Consider the following 13094-nt stretch of genomic DNA (forward strand, 5'->3'; position numbering starts at 1 on the left):
TCCCAGGTCCTTGCAGCCCCACAGCAATGGTCCCACGTCCCTGCAGCCCCACAGCAATGGTCCCAGGTCCTTGCAGCCCCACAGCAATGGTCCCAGGTCCCTGCAGCCCCACAGCAATGGTGCCCCAGGTCCTTGCAGCCCACAGCAATGGTCCCAGGTCCTTGCAGCCCACAGCAATGGTGTCCCAGGTCCTTGCAGCCCCAGCAGGGCAGGAGAGATCCTCCCTCTGCCATGGGAAGGGGGCAAAGCCCCGCGGGGAGGGGACCGGAGCTGTGCCCCCAGCAGGAGCACCCCGTGCCCCCCACTCTCCCAGGCAGCAGGGCCAGGGCTGGGAGCTGCAGCTGAAGCCCCGTGTCGGTGGGACAGCCGCCTGCAGATAGCCCTCTGGCCAGCTGTGGCCAAAGGGACCACCCCGAGGCCACTGCTGGACAGCAGGACCGTGGAAAGGGACCTGCCGATGGATGTGAGCCAGCAGTGCCCTGGAGCCAGGAGGGACAGCCCTGTCCTGGGGCCACCAGAGACACCATGGAGGAGGGGGATTGTCCCACGCTGCCCTGCACTGCTCCTGCCACAGTGTAAGGAAGATACAAAGCTGTCAGTGCCCAAAGGAGGCACACGGGGATGGGGAAGGGTCTGGAGGGGCCACATGAGGAGCGGCTGAGGGCACTTGGCCCATTTGGGTGGAGGAGACTGAGGGGAGACCCCACTGCAGTTACAACTTCCAGAGGAGGGGAGAAGCAGGGTAGACACTGATCTCATCTCAGTGGTGACAGGGACAGCACCCAGGGAGCGGCTGGAGCTGTGCCAGGGAGGTTCAGGTGGGATATCAGGGCAAGGCTCTTCCCCCAGAGGGTGCTGGCACTGCCCAGGCTCCCCAGGGAATGGGGACATTCCCCAGGCTGCCAGAGCTCCAGGAGCCTTTGGACAGAGCTGCCAGGGGTGCCCAGGCTGGGATTGTTGGGGTGTCTGTGCAGGGCCAGGAGCTGGACTGCAGGATCCTGGTGGCTCCCTCCAGCTTGGGATATTCTGTGATTTGATGATGATGGAGCAGGGCCAGCAGGGCCAGCAGGGTCAGCAGGGCCAGCAGGGCCAGCAGGGCCAGCAGGGCCAGCAGGGCCAGCACTGAGCACACCAAGCCCTGTAACCTGCTGTACCCAGCCAAGGCTGGCCAGGCCTTGGGGAGAAGCAGCAGGACCTCCAGCAGGCTACCCAGAGGCAGCACTGTGGGATTTGGCCCCAGTTCAGCCAGTTCCTCTATCCAAGCACACAGGGGCTCAGGAAGGAGCCTCTCCTGGGACGTGCTCCTCTCCAAGGGCGAGCTGGAGCCGCCTTCCCAGCCCAAGCTGCCCCGTGCTCCTCGCTCAGCAGCTCTCCGTGTGCCTGAGCCACACGTCCAGCCCGCCTGGCGAGGCACAGCAGGTCCTCCCAACGCTGGGAGGGATCGCTCAGCATCCCAAAATCCCCCTTCTCCTTGGGCTGGCTCCCTGGAGAGAGGGGCCACCCCACACCTGCAAACAGGGAACATGTGGCAAAGCTCCCCCTCATTGCTCTGCTGTAAAAACCAGCCTCTGCTGCTTTGGTGCTGCCCTGTAATTTTGGGACACCCTGCAGCACAGCCATGGGATGCCAGCAGCCAGCAAAGCTGAGGGACAGCGGCAAAAACGTGCTGGCATTGTCACAAACAATGCAGGACGTTTCCTAGAGAATTAAAACAAAAATATTGTAAGCCCTGCTCCCGAAATAGACCAACCAAACCCCAAATGCGCTCCCAGCGATTTTTAGCCACCCACATAATAACAGATAGGGAATAAAAGGCTTTGCTGGACCACTGCTAAGGCTTGCTGTCAGTATAATCACCTACTACTATAATGAGATTACATGGATTAGCTGTATTTTAAGGGAACATCAATGAGCTGGACAGCCTCTCTAGGCAGGTTTTCAGAGCTGCACAGAATAATACCGGAAAAACCGGGAGGCTATTTTTAGAAAGCATTTCTCCAAATAACCTGGGTGGAGGGAGATCACAAGGCAGCAGAGGTGTGTTGAAGCGGGCAGGAGCTGAATGAATGAACGCTGCAGAGGGACACAGATCCATCCCTGGGCTCCCTTGGCTGAGCTGCACAAGGAATTAATTGAGCCGGACCCAAGGCTGCATTCCTCCCGTGCTGAGCTGAGGAATGGACTGGAGGGCTGGAGGGGAGCAGGAGCACAGGACACACTGTGCTGAGCGAGGAACGCCGAGCCCGGGCTGACCCGGGGTGAATGCGCTGGGATTCGTGCCGGGTCCCCTCGGGGCACCTGCGCTCCCACACAGCTGACAAACCCAAAGCCCTCTCTCTCTGGCCGCACGCAGGGTAGCTCCCAGGAAAACGTCCCCAAAAAGGAGTCTGAAATCAGACTTCCCGGCCACCACGGCATCCAGCACCAGGTGGGACCCGCGGCTGTGTCCCACCCAGGGCGGGAGATGCCCACGTTCACTCGGCTTGCCCAGCGCCTGGAGGAGCAGGTCTGCTCTGCAGGCATCACATTCCCAGCCAGGAAATCCCACACTCTCGTACCCACCCTCATTTTCTCCCAGCAGTCCTCAGGGTTTAAGAGGAGCTCTCAGGTAATGGGTTTTTTTCATTTTTCCTTCATTGCTTTTTGTCCTTGGAGCTTACTACTACAAAATAACCATCAACCATCCAAAACAAACTGTGAACCTCACTTTCCAAAATTTCCATTTTCCATTTTGCTCCATTTTCCAGGATGGATCCAGCCTGGAAGCCTAGTGGAGCTTCTGCCTGGGTATTTTGTTCCCTGTAACCCCATGACTTCTCCCTCTCCTTGTGACTCAGCCAGGGCTCGTGAATAAAACCCAATTAGGGATTAAACATCAGAGCAGCACAGCAAAAGGATGGCCCCTACCCCAGGCAGCTCACAGCCTGGGATCTTTAGCTCCCACCATGGTGAAGCGACAAAAATAACCCAATAAAAAGCCACTTTAATTGCCTTGCCAGTGGTTTGCACAAACTCCAGCTAACGCTGGAGGTAAAAATGAATTAAAAGCCTTAAATAGAAAATTCTCTTTCATTACTCTCACTTTTACCCTTAAATTTTAATGGGGCCATGGTGAGGGAGGAAGCCCATCCAGCCAGCCCCTCTGCAGCAAGGAGCAGCTCGGTTCTGCTGGGTCTGCTCCTCCAGGCTCCTGTGCGACACACAGGCACAGCCCAGGCGGCACAAACTCACACTCCTCATGCCAAGACAGCCTTAACCAGGATGGAATTCAGAGGTGAACCCTGCAGCAGAGTCCCCCAGAGCCCTGGAAGCTCTGTCCCACGTGTGGTTTGTGCAGAATCCCAGAGGATCGGGGGCTAATGTGTGTGTCCCAAACCCCAACAGCTGCGCGTGCGGAGCCAACCAAGGATTCTTGGGAATAACCAGCAAGGACTGTTGGTAAAAACACACGAGAGAAAGATCAGGCTGTGGCTGGAGAAGGGGCCAGATGGAGGCAGGGCAGCATTTTCTGGGACAAACCTCCTGGCTCCTGCAGAAAAGCACAGCTCGGCTCAGCGCAAGCACAGGGATGGGGCCCAGAAGGGCCGGGCACTGCAGGGGGAACCAGCCCATCCAAGAGCCCAAAGCCTCCAACACATTTCCAGAAAGCTCTGAAAGAACCGACCCTGAATGAGAACGGATCTGCACAAAAAGAGAGGAGCTTCTCTCCAGGGAGTGGAAGACTTAAAAGGAGCCCCACAAAGCCCAGGGCCCCACGACATCCCATCAGCTGGATCGAAATGGAGACAGTCATTCCTAGTGATCTCTTCTTCTTTCTCTCTCTCTCTTTCTTCTTCTTTAATTCACCTCTTTGTTTCCCTCTTCCCTTTCATCTCACCCCTTCATCCAAACTCCACTGCTGTGTGCTTACACTGGGAGATCAAGGACTAAAGCACCAATTTCCACGCCAAGGGTGGAATCTACTAAAAATCCCTGTGAGCTTTTGTTCTTCCTTTCAGCCTAACTCCGGGGTGCTCCCTCATCCCTCGGGGTGGGGGACATCACACCTGGCACTTGGTGTCCAGGTTGATTCTGGGTGCCAGGAGGAGAAACGTTCCACCAGCACGCTTTTGGTGAGGAAAAAGGCTCGAGCAGGAGGTGAGCAGAGGTCCCAGAGCCCTCTGCACTCCTGGTGCCCAGCATTTATTTAGTGAAATATTGCTCTGAAACAGCCCCTCTGCTCTGCCCAGGACTGTGAAAGAGCCATCAGGATGGAGCAGTTTCACAGCCCCAATCCTTTCCTTCACATTTGGCTCCAGTGGGCAGCAGCAAGACCATTCCGCGAAAGGAATCGTGCCAAGGAAACCTGGCTGAGGGGTTTGGCTTGTAACTCCCAGAGACTCACTTTTTATTCCTCCCCTTTCAATCTCTGTTGCTCAAAAGAATCCTCATCTTTCCAAAGCATTTTGCAGCTCTTACAGCACTTTGCTGGGATAAAGAAAAGCTGACACACACATTACAGCAGCAAAGATTATTTTTGCTGTCTGAGTAGTAGCAGGCACGTGAGATTTATTCAGATAAAGGAGGTCAGAGTGGGAAATGAGCTTAGATTCCCGGCTGTGGGTCCAAGCCATTGGGAGATTTGGTGTCTCCAGGGGGGACAGGCACTGTGCAGCCCCAGCAGGAGTGTTGGCATCGCCCCTCAGCCTCCCCGGGGTCTGCAGGGCTGCCTGGCCCCCTCAGCCTCACAAAGGCAAAGGGAGATGGGTGGGATGAGCACGAGCACCAGCCCGGGCTCCTCCACAGGGAACAATGAGCTTTCCAAACTTCTCCTCCCTGTCTGCTCAGCCACGGCACCAATCCTGCCAACCACAGCTCCTGGGATCTGCAGGACACACAACATTTCCACGGCCTGGAAAGATCGTGGGGGTATTATTATTACAGTCGGGATTTCCTCCCAGCTGCTTCTCCTTCCCCACAACACGCCCTGCATTTGAAGCAGACAGCAATTAGCTTTCCAGCTCAGAGATATGTGATTTTTTTTTTCTTAACCTTGGACCCATCTTTAACAGAAGAGATCAGGGGCACTCCTAATTACTCAAAGAGACCAAGGCTCTAAAAGCCTTTCCCGAAAGCGGATTTGCCTCCAAAGGCAGGAGATAAGGAGGCTGCCGAGCGCTGTGATCAAACCCCAGCTCAGCACAGCTCCCGCGGCACTCTCGCCCCGCTGACCGCTCGGTGTTCACCGAGCACGCCGTGTTTCCCCCGCAGCAGAGCAGCCTGCAGCCGCAGGGATGCACAGGCGGCCGGGCACCTGTCCCACCTGGCACCCTGCAGCGATTTCGGGAGCAGGTGTGCAGCCACCTCGCCACCCTGGCTGGGTTTGTGTCCTTTTCAAACAGGCAGCACCAGCCCCTGGTGCCTAATGACCAGGCTGGGAATGTGAGGCGAGCCCACAGCCAGGGATGTCGAACCATGGTGTTTTCTGGTGAATATAAAGCCCCTCTGCGACCCCCCTGCTCCTCCCTCAGCAGAAAGGAGGTGACTCAGAGACGGCACCGTGCGCATCTCGGTCCCTTCATGGCCACCACTTACAACTCCAGCTTCGCTTTCCCAAAGGGGTCTCATCAAAATTCACATTTCCTTGACTCTCCTATCAAAGAGCCCAAAACTGATGTCAGCTGCAGAACGAGCGCAGGGGGGGAAAGGAGAAATGACAATTTGGCACCAAAATGTAGCTTGATGAAGTTTAGGATTTGGTGGCAGGGGCGTGAGAGAGCGAGGAACACATCCCAGCTGCTGTGGTAGCACAGCTGGACACACACCTGGCCCCGGAGCTGCAGCATCCAGCCTAGCAGTGACCCCAAGAGCCACAAGATCCCTCTCCATCCCACAGGCATTTATTTCTGCCTCACAGGAGTTCCCTTTTTGGCTGCCCCAGGAACAGCTCCCTGGCCACCATTCCCTGCTGCTGACTTTCCTGAGCACGAGGACAGGCCCTGCCTGCTCGCTGCCTTGTAAGAGCACCTCATTATTTCTAATTTACGGCGTCCCTGCACTTGTGGCTGCACTCAGCCTGAAAGATTGTGTGCAAAGGAACTAAGCCTGGCCTGCTCATTTCAAGCTCTGGATAGAGCCTTTCTTGAGCTGATACAACCTCACATTAAAAAAAAAACACCAAAAAACAACAACAACAAAAGCAAACACCAAAACCAAAAAAAACCCCAAACAAACAAAAAACCCACAAAGAAATAAACAAAACCCAACAACAACCAAAAAATCTACGGAGAAAGGAGGATTCCCAGAGAGCAAAAGAACTGCAGTTCTTAAAATAAATTATCTGAAATAGTCTCCTGAATACAGGTCAGATCCACTGCTTGTAAGAGAAATGCAAACCAGTGACAGAATTCCAGGATGGCTCAGGGTGGAATGGACCTCAAAGCTCATCCCATCCATCATGTCATAGCAGGGACAGCTTCCAGTGTCCCAGGCTGCTGCAAGCCCTGTCCAGCCTGGCCTTGGACACTGCAGGGATCCAGGGGCAGCCCCAGCTGCTCTGGGCACCCTGTGCCAGGGCCTGCCCACCCTCCCAGCCAGCAATTCCTTCCCAATATCCCAGCTGGGCCTGCCCTCTGGCACTGGGAAGCCATTGCCTGGGTGCTGTCCCTGCAGGCCTTGTCCCCAGTCCCTGGGCAGCTCTCCTGGAGCCCCTTTAGGCCCTGCCAGGGGCTCTCAGCTCTCCCTGGAGCCTTCTCTTGTGCAGTGGAGCAGCCCCAGCTCTCCCAGCCGTCCTCTGATCATCTTTGTGCCTCTCCTCTGACAGAGGATTCCCTCTGGCTCTGGCCTAAGGATCTCCAGCACATCCATGGTCTGATGAAATTCCTGGTGCAGCTCAGGTCCCAGGAACACAGCTCTGACCCACACCTGCTCCCTCCCGGTGTGTGCAGCCCCTTCCTCACCCTCCCATCCCAGCAGCACTCCTGGATGCAGGGTGGGAGTTACAACAACCCTGGAACAAAACCTGGGGCAAAACAACTGTGCTGGACCCCCGTGCAGAGCGGGGAGAGGAGCCCAGCACGGAGCCAGACACAACACCTCAAGCTGCAACACCAACAGAAACGCAAAGATAACTTCTTTCTTCCCCCTCGTCCCATTCTCCTTGATCTGATTTTGATTGGAACCGGTCCCAGCTGGATCAGATCCCGAGAAGCCCAGCACCTACCCTCTGTCCTTGAAGTCATTTTAAGCCGGGACCTATTTCCACATTCTCATTTCCAGCCCTGCCCCCTCGCAGCAGGCAGGAGAGTTTAATTTACCTTTACCCAAAGGCGCTTTGCGATGGTTCAGAACTTTCCGTGTGCCGTGGCGCGGGCAGCGGCGGTCAGTGGAGCACAGAGCCCTGGCCAGACGCTGGGACACAGCGGGATTTCCAGCAATCCTGGCCCTGCCTCGCTCCTCCGCACACCTCCGGAGCCCAGGAACACCTGCAGCTCCTGACAGAGGGATCACAGGCCGCAGAGAGAGAGGTGGGCAAGGGGGAACACACCCCCGAAGACGCACAGCAGCTCGGTGCCACTTCACTCACAGAGGAGCAAGCCTCGCCCAGGGGCTGGAGATGACCTGCAGAGCTTCCTTAGGGAAGGGATTTCAGAAAGGCTAAGGAGGCCTCCAGCTGGAAGCAGCCTGCACTCCAAAACACCGAATTTGATTGGCCTTTTATCTTGGTTTACATAGCTAATTGTTGCAGGTGTATCAGTTACCATGAAATTAATCCTGTTGTAAAATCAGGTGTAGCCAAGAATTAAATTGTGCAAATAATCCAAACAGATGGGACAGATGGACACCAACAGGACCCAGCTCAGGGGGATTGTTTGCTGTTCCCCGAATTCAGAGGGGTGGTAACGTAACACTGAGACACGGCCAAACCACTTCCCTGGGAGACCGCAGGATCCCGGAGTCTCCCATCCCTGGGCCGGGAGCAGAGCCAGGGCTCGGGGCAGCAGGATGTCAATGTTTTTGGGCGGCAGGTGAGGCCCGGAGGCTCTGGCAGCAGGGCTCAGGTCCCTGGGAGGGGACAGCTCTGCAGGGACCCGCGGTGGGCACACATCCAGCTCCCTGCCCGGCTCCCAGGAGCGCCCCGAGGAGAAGGGAAGAGCCGGCGGCTCCGGGCTGCGGCAGCGGCGTGGGCTGGCCGGCTTCCCACGGAGATGAGTGCCGTGTATAATATAGAAACCGAGCTGCCTGTTCCAAGCACAACCACGCCGGCTGCTTTTTAAAGACAGGCTCGGCTCGGGTGGAGAGTGCTGCAGGAACAAGCAGCGTTAACTCCCCCCGCAGCCTCCCAGCCAGGGGAAGCTTACGGCGGGGAGATTTGGGAGCTCGTCCCGCTCCTGAGCCAGCCCCGGGGACAGGGAGTGATGGCAAGGTCACCCTGGCACCTTTCAGCGGGGCTGAAATCGGCTCCTGTAAATCCTCACAGGCAATCCTGCCTGGAAAGCCCTGGAAGCAGAGCAGTGTTTGATCTCAGCCTGGCACCGGGCAGGGGGAGCTCCCAGAGCCAAACCTGGGCAGCACCAGCAGGCACCACCCCTGCCCGGGCAGCACCTGGCGAGGTCTGAGCGGAGCTGGGGTCACTTGGGAGAGCAGCAGGAGGACATCGAGCCGCAGAAGAAGAGTCCAGTGTGCCAAAATAATTCAGCCACCCAGAGTAAGTGATTTCCTTCCTCAACGCCACCAGCACCGAATTTCACCCTTCTGTGTGCCCAAGGACATCTTGCCACCATCCATCACGACCACACACCCCGGGGGGGCAGGTAAAAAATGCCACAACACAAACAACTCGCGAGTAAAAACACTACCAGACCCAGGGAGCACACAAATCTTTGGGATGAGGAGTCGCTGCTGGCACAAGGAACAGGTCACCTTTCAGCCTTTATTGTCCGAGGAGTGGCAGCAGGTCTGCGTGACAAGGATGAGGCCAAAATGAACTGCCATGTCTTATGCAAGTCTTCTGCTGTTATAGTTTCTTTCTGTTCCTCTGCTACTCACAGGAACGGCGAGCCCAAAATAACGGCAGCGGCGTATGACTTTAAAAGGGCAAATTTTAAAAAGCCCAGAGCAGTCGCTGGCGTCAGTGAAAGCAAGGAACCCGCTTAAAGCTTCTACCAAAGAGCCCAAAAATCACAAACCTGGAAGAGCAACGGGATTTAAATAATGAAAAAGCCATCCTGGCAAAAATGAGATGTGGGAAATGCTTGGAAACGTGATCTTTCTAGGCACGGGAAAGGAGAGAGAAATGGCACTGGAAAAGAAATGCCCAGTGTCGGTGACTGATGGGGACCTCTAAAGGAATCCATTAAATCTGTACAGCCAACAGAATTAACTGAAAAGTAAGGCACTTTTTAAGCATGCTAGGAATAGAGAATTAGATATCTGCCAGATTCACTGTTAGGCACCATCAGTAAAACTGGAAGCAAGTGCTGTGCTGAGGTGGGATGAAAGAGTTGCCAAAGAGGACGAGGGAAACCCACGTGCACCCCAGCGTGCCAAAGCAGGGCTTTTCCCACCAACCCCTCGTTGCTTTAAAACCTCTTAATGACCCCTTAAAGCCCCTTAGAGATGGAAATTTCAGCATTGCTAGACATCTGCCAAAATAAAGCATCTTCAGAATGGTGGAACTCGGAAACTTTGTGTAGTGACAGTATTTGGGTAAAAGGCAGGAGCAGCAGGCAGCCCGGGGTCAGCTCCAGCTAGAACAGCAGGACAGAAATTTCAGGTAAATACACGAACTGGAGACTAAAAATACAATTCCAACCAGCCAGCTGAGTTTCCTGGAATTAGGTCTATTTAGAAGACTTATTATCTATCTAAAGACGTTATTGTTGCCTCGGCACGGTGTTTGCCCACATTTCCCCAGAGCGCACAGTACCCTGAGGAGGAATGTGTCGCCAGCGGGTGTAACCAACCCCACACACATCAGGTGTGCGCTGCCGAGCCGAGAAACACCATCCAAGCACCTTCGTCGCTGCCCAGCCTCATCCCTGACTCCTTCCTGGGGATTATAAAATCTCTAACACAGAAAACCACAGTAACTCGCGGATGGTCAGTGGCCCCAAATCACCCCGGCGAGGCCACAGGCCCACAGACCTCGGTTTTGTGCTGCAGGGTGATTCGAGGCCGGGACAGGGACCTCTGCCACAGCCGGGAAAGGGTTTGGGACAGGCACGGAGCATCTCTGGTGTAAAGCACCGGCACAAAGCCGGAGCGGGTGGTCCCTGAGGATGCAGTGGGAACACATCCCTGAGGAGTCAAAAAGGCGAGCTCGCCCCAGTGGCTGCACCCAGATGGGCTCATCAGCCACATCCCGAGGTGCCACACAAACCACAGCAGGAGGAGCAGGAAGGCCCCGCTGCGAGGGGACAGCACCCCGAGGCTCCCGAGGAGCAGGTGCAGAGGTGACCCGGCAAGGAGCGGGGAGCGACAAGTCACCTCCGAGACAAGGACACGACAACATCCCCCCGCTGCAAGTCAGAACTAGATAAGTTCAACCTTGAAACGAGATAGCATCTCTCCAGAGCGAGAGCAATTAAATGTTGGCACAAGGTAGGGAGGAAAGAGGCGGGGGGGACTCGCCGTTGCTCAGAGCCATTAACACAAAATTAACAGGCTGCTTTTTTAACCCGGGCTTCTGTGTCTGCAAGGAGGATGAGCTGAAAACGCTTCCCTGCATTCTGCAACACCTCCCACCTGGGGGCGGGTGGAAAGTTTCAGAGGCATTTTCTATGCTTCGGAAGAGTCCTGAGTGGTAGGAGAACAGCAGGGTCACGCTAAAAAAAGGGAAAGATCAAGGCGAAAAGTCTGAGAACCAAGACTTGAAAGCACCGGGTGAGATCCATCTCACTTAAATTTAGACCTCCCAAGCTCAGATATCCAAATCAGAACCAGCACCCTGAAAGACGTTTGCCTGGCCTGCATATGAGGCTTTCCAAAGAGGGAAACAAACCTCATTTTGAGGTGCCCGTACCCCCTGTTTGGTGGGGGACAGCTCAGAACCGACCCTTTTAGACACCTGAGCAAGGGCAAGCGAGCAGCACCCACTAAAGCAGCTCCAGCTGCAAGAGAGTTGGCTCACACGACCTGCAAAGCTGAGAGGTAATTTCATCCCAGAACGCCAGTTCTGGAGATTTTGCCTCGCAGCCCAGCACCGGGGGCAGGAGCAGGGCGAGGAGCTAATCCAGCTCCTGGAGGCACATCTTCACCATTCTGTTCTAGGCACAGAGAATAGGAAAACACTGTGCTGTGCATGGAGGAGCCAGCCTGGAGAGCGTGAGGTTGGTCGAGGTGTTCCCAGATCAATGTCTTTCTTTCCAAACGCGGGTTCTTTGATTGGGATTTCAGGTTTCTTCAGTCCTTACCAACAGGCTGCGCTCAGCCGCAGGAGGGACAGGACTGCGATGAATCACAGTCGTAGACTCGTTTAGGTTGGAAAAGCTCTCCAAGATCACCGACCATTAACCCTGCACTGATAAACCCACCTCTGACTCATATCCCTAACTGCTCTCTGCTTTGGCTCCAAGGCCAGGCCAGGGCACACACCGATGGCTCTCCCAAGCACAAGGGCATCAGTGGAATAGGAATTATCGTGTGCCTTTGCCCCCTCCACTTTTGTAGGGATGGGGGATGCTGATGGCTCACCTGCTGGGTGTGAGACTTATCCTCAAAATATTCAAAGTTCAGCTCTAGCCCTTGTTCCTGCAGTGTCCTCCTTACAGTCCTGACCTCCCTTTCCCCGCCGTCCTTCGCCCACAAACCCCCACGGGGCTTGTCACCTTCCAGCTGACGGACACCTGTCCAGCCACAACGAGGTCAGCGCACCGCAAGGCTGAGCTGCCACCCCTCACCGTGTCCAGGGCTTGAAAAAGATGTCACTGTCCCCAGGCCTCGTGCTGCAGGAGGCTGGGATCCTGCTCAGACCAGGGGAGGGAAAAGCACTCCGGTTTGCTGGGAAAGTTCCCAGCGCCAGATAGGATTAGTCGTGTCTAATTAACTGTGAGGAGCAAGCAACGGAGAGCTGAGTGCAGGCACCGAGAGCCCCTCGGCAGCAGCCACGCTCTGTGTGTCCACTCCCAAGCCAGCTGCTCGGACAGGAGAAACCCTGGACACTGCACACCCCCTCCCTGGGCCACCCCGAGCACACAGCCCGGGCAGGCAGGGGCACCCCAACACCTCCCACACCCACAAAAGCCGAGTGCTGGATGCACACCGGAGCCTGGGGACCCTCTCCCCATACCAGCCCCACACCTCGGGGTGAGGATTCCTGTGTGGCTGTGTGGGGACAGCCCCCCGGAGCCACCGCCACACCAGGGCCAGGTTTTCCTCCCCCTTTCTGGTACTCACCACAGCAGGATGGCCAGGAGGGATCTCCCTAGCCAAACTCACCTTCCCCACTCGCCAGACACGTCCTGAGCCATCACAGCCTGGACCACCACCACCTCCCCACCAGGCTCTGCCCCAGGTGAGAGGAAATAAACCTGACTGAGAGCAAACACAGCCTGCCCTGGAGCGGGGGAGAGGTAGAACAGCAATTTTCTCTCTCTGGGCACAGGCAGGGGGTCTGGGGACCCGCCATACACGCCGAGACCAGGTTTGTGTGTGTGAGCCCACAAGTCTGCACGTAGGGACACACGTGTGGGCACACACAGGACCTACAACCGTGGGGCACATGTGGGCACACACAGGACCTACACCTATGGGGCACATGTGGGCACACACAGGACCTACAACCCAACCGTGGGGCACGTGTGGCATCACACAGGACCTACAACCCAACCGTGGGGCACATGTGGGCACACACAGGACCTACAACCCAACCGTGGGGCACGTGTGGCATCACACAGGACCTACAACCGTGGGGCACGTGTGGACCCACAGAGCTCGTACAAACCCAGAGGTGTGAGCACACAGGGGAGGCACAGTCCAAAACAGCACCTACAGACAGACGGACAGAGCTCACGGGGCACGGACAGACTGACAGGGCAGGCACAGACCCATAGTGACCATCGGCACAGACAGCACGTGTGCACCCTGGGCAGATGGGGCACGTACAGACACACACC

At 56.1% G+C, this 13094-nt stretch overlaps 1 protein-coding gene across 3 annotated transcripts in view; it reads right to left on the reverse strand.

Moving 5' to 3' along the window:
- MAPK4 (mitogen-activated protein kinase 4) overlaps nt 1-13094 on the reverse strand; it is a 50851-nt gene that overhangs the window by 35494 nt on the left and 2263 nt on the right. The window lies entirely within an intron of this gene.

This window comes from Parus major, chromosome Z, assembly GCF_001522545.3.
Source record: "Parus major isolate Abel chromosome Z, Parus_major1.1, whole genome shotgun sequence".
Classification (NCBI taxonomy): domain Eukaryota; kingdom Metazoa; phylum Chordata; class Aves; order Passeriformes; family Paridae; genus Parus; species Parus major.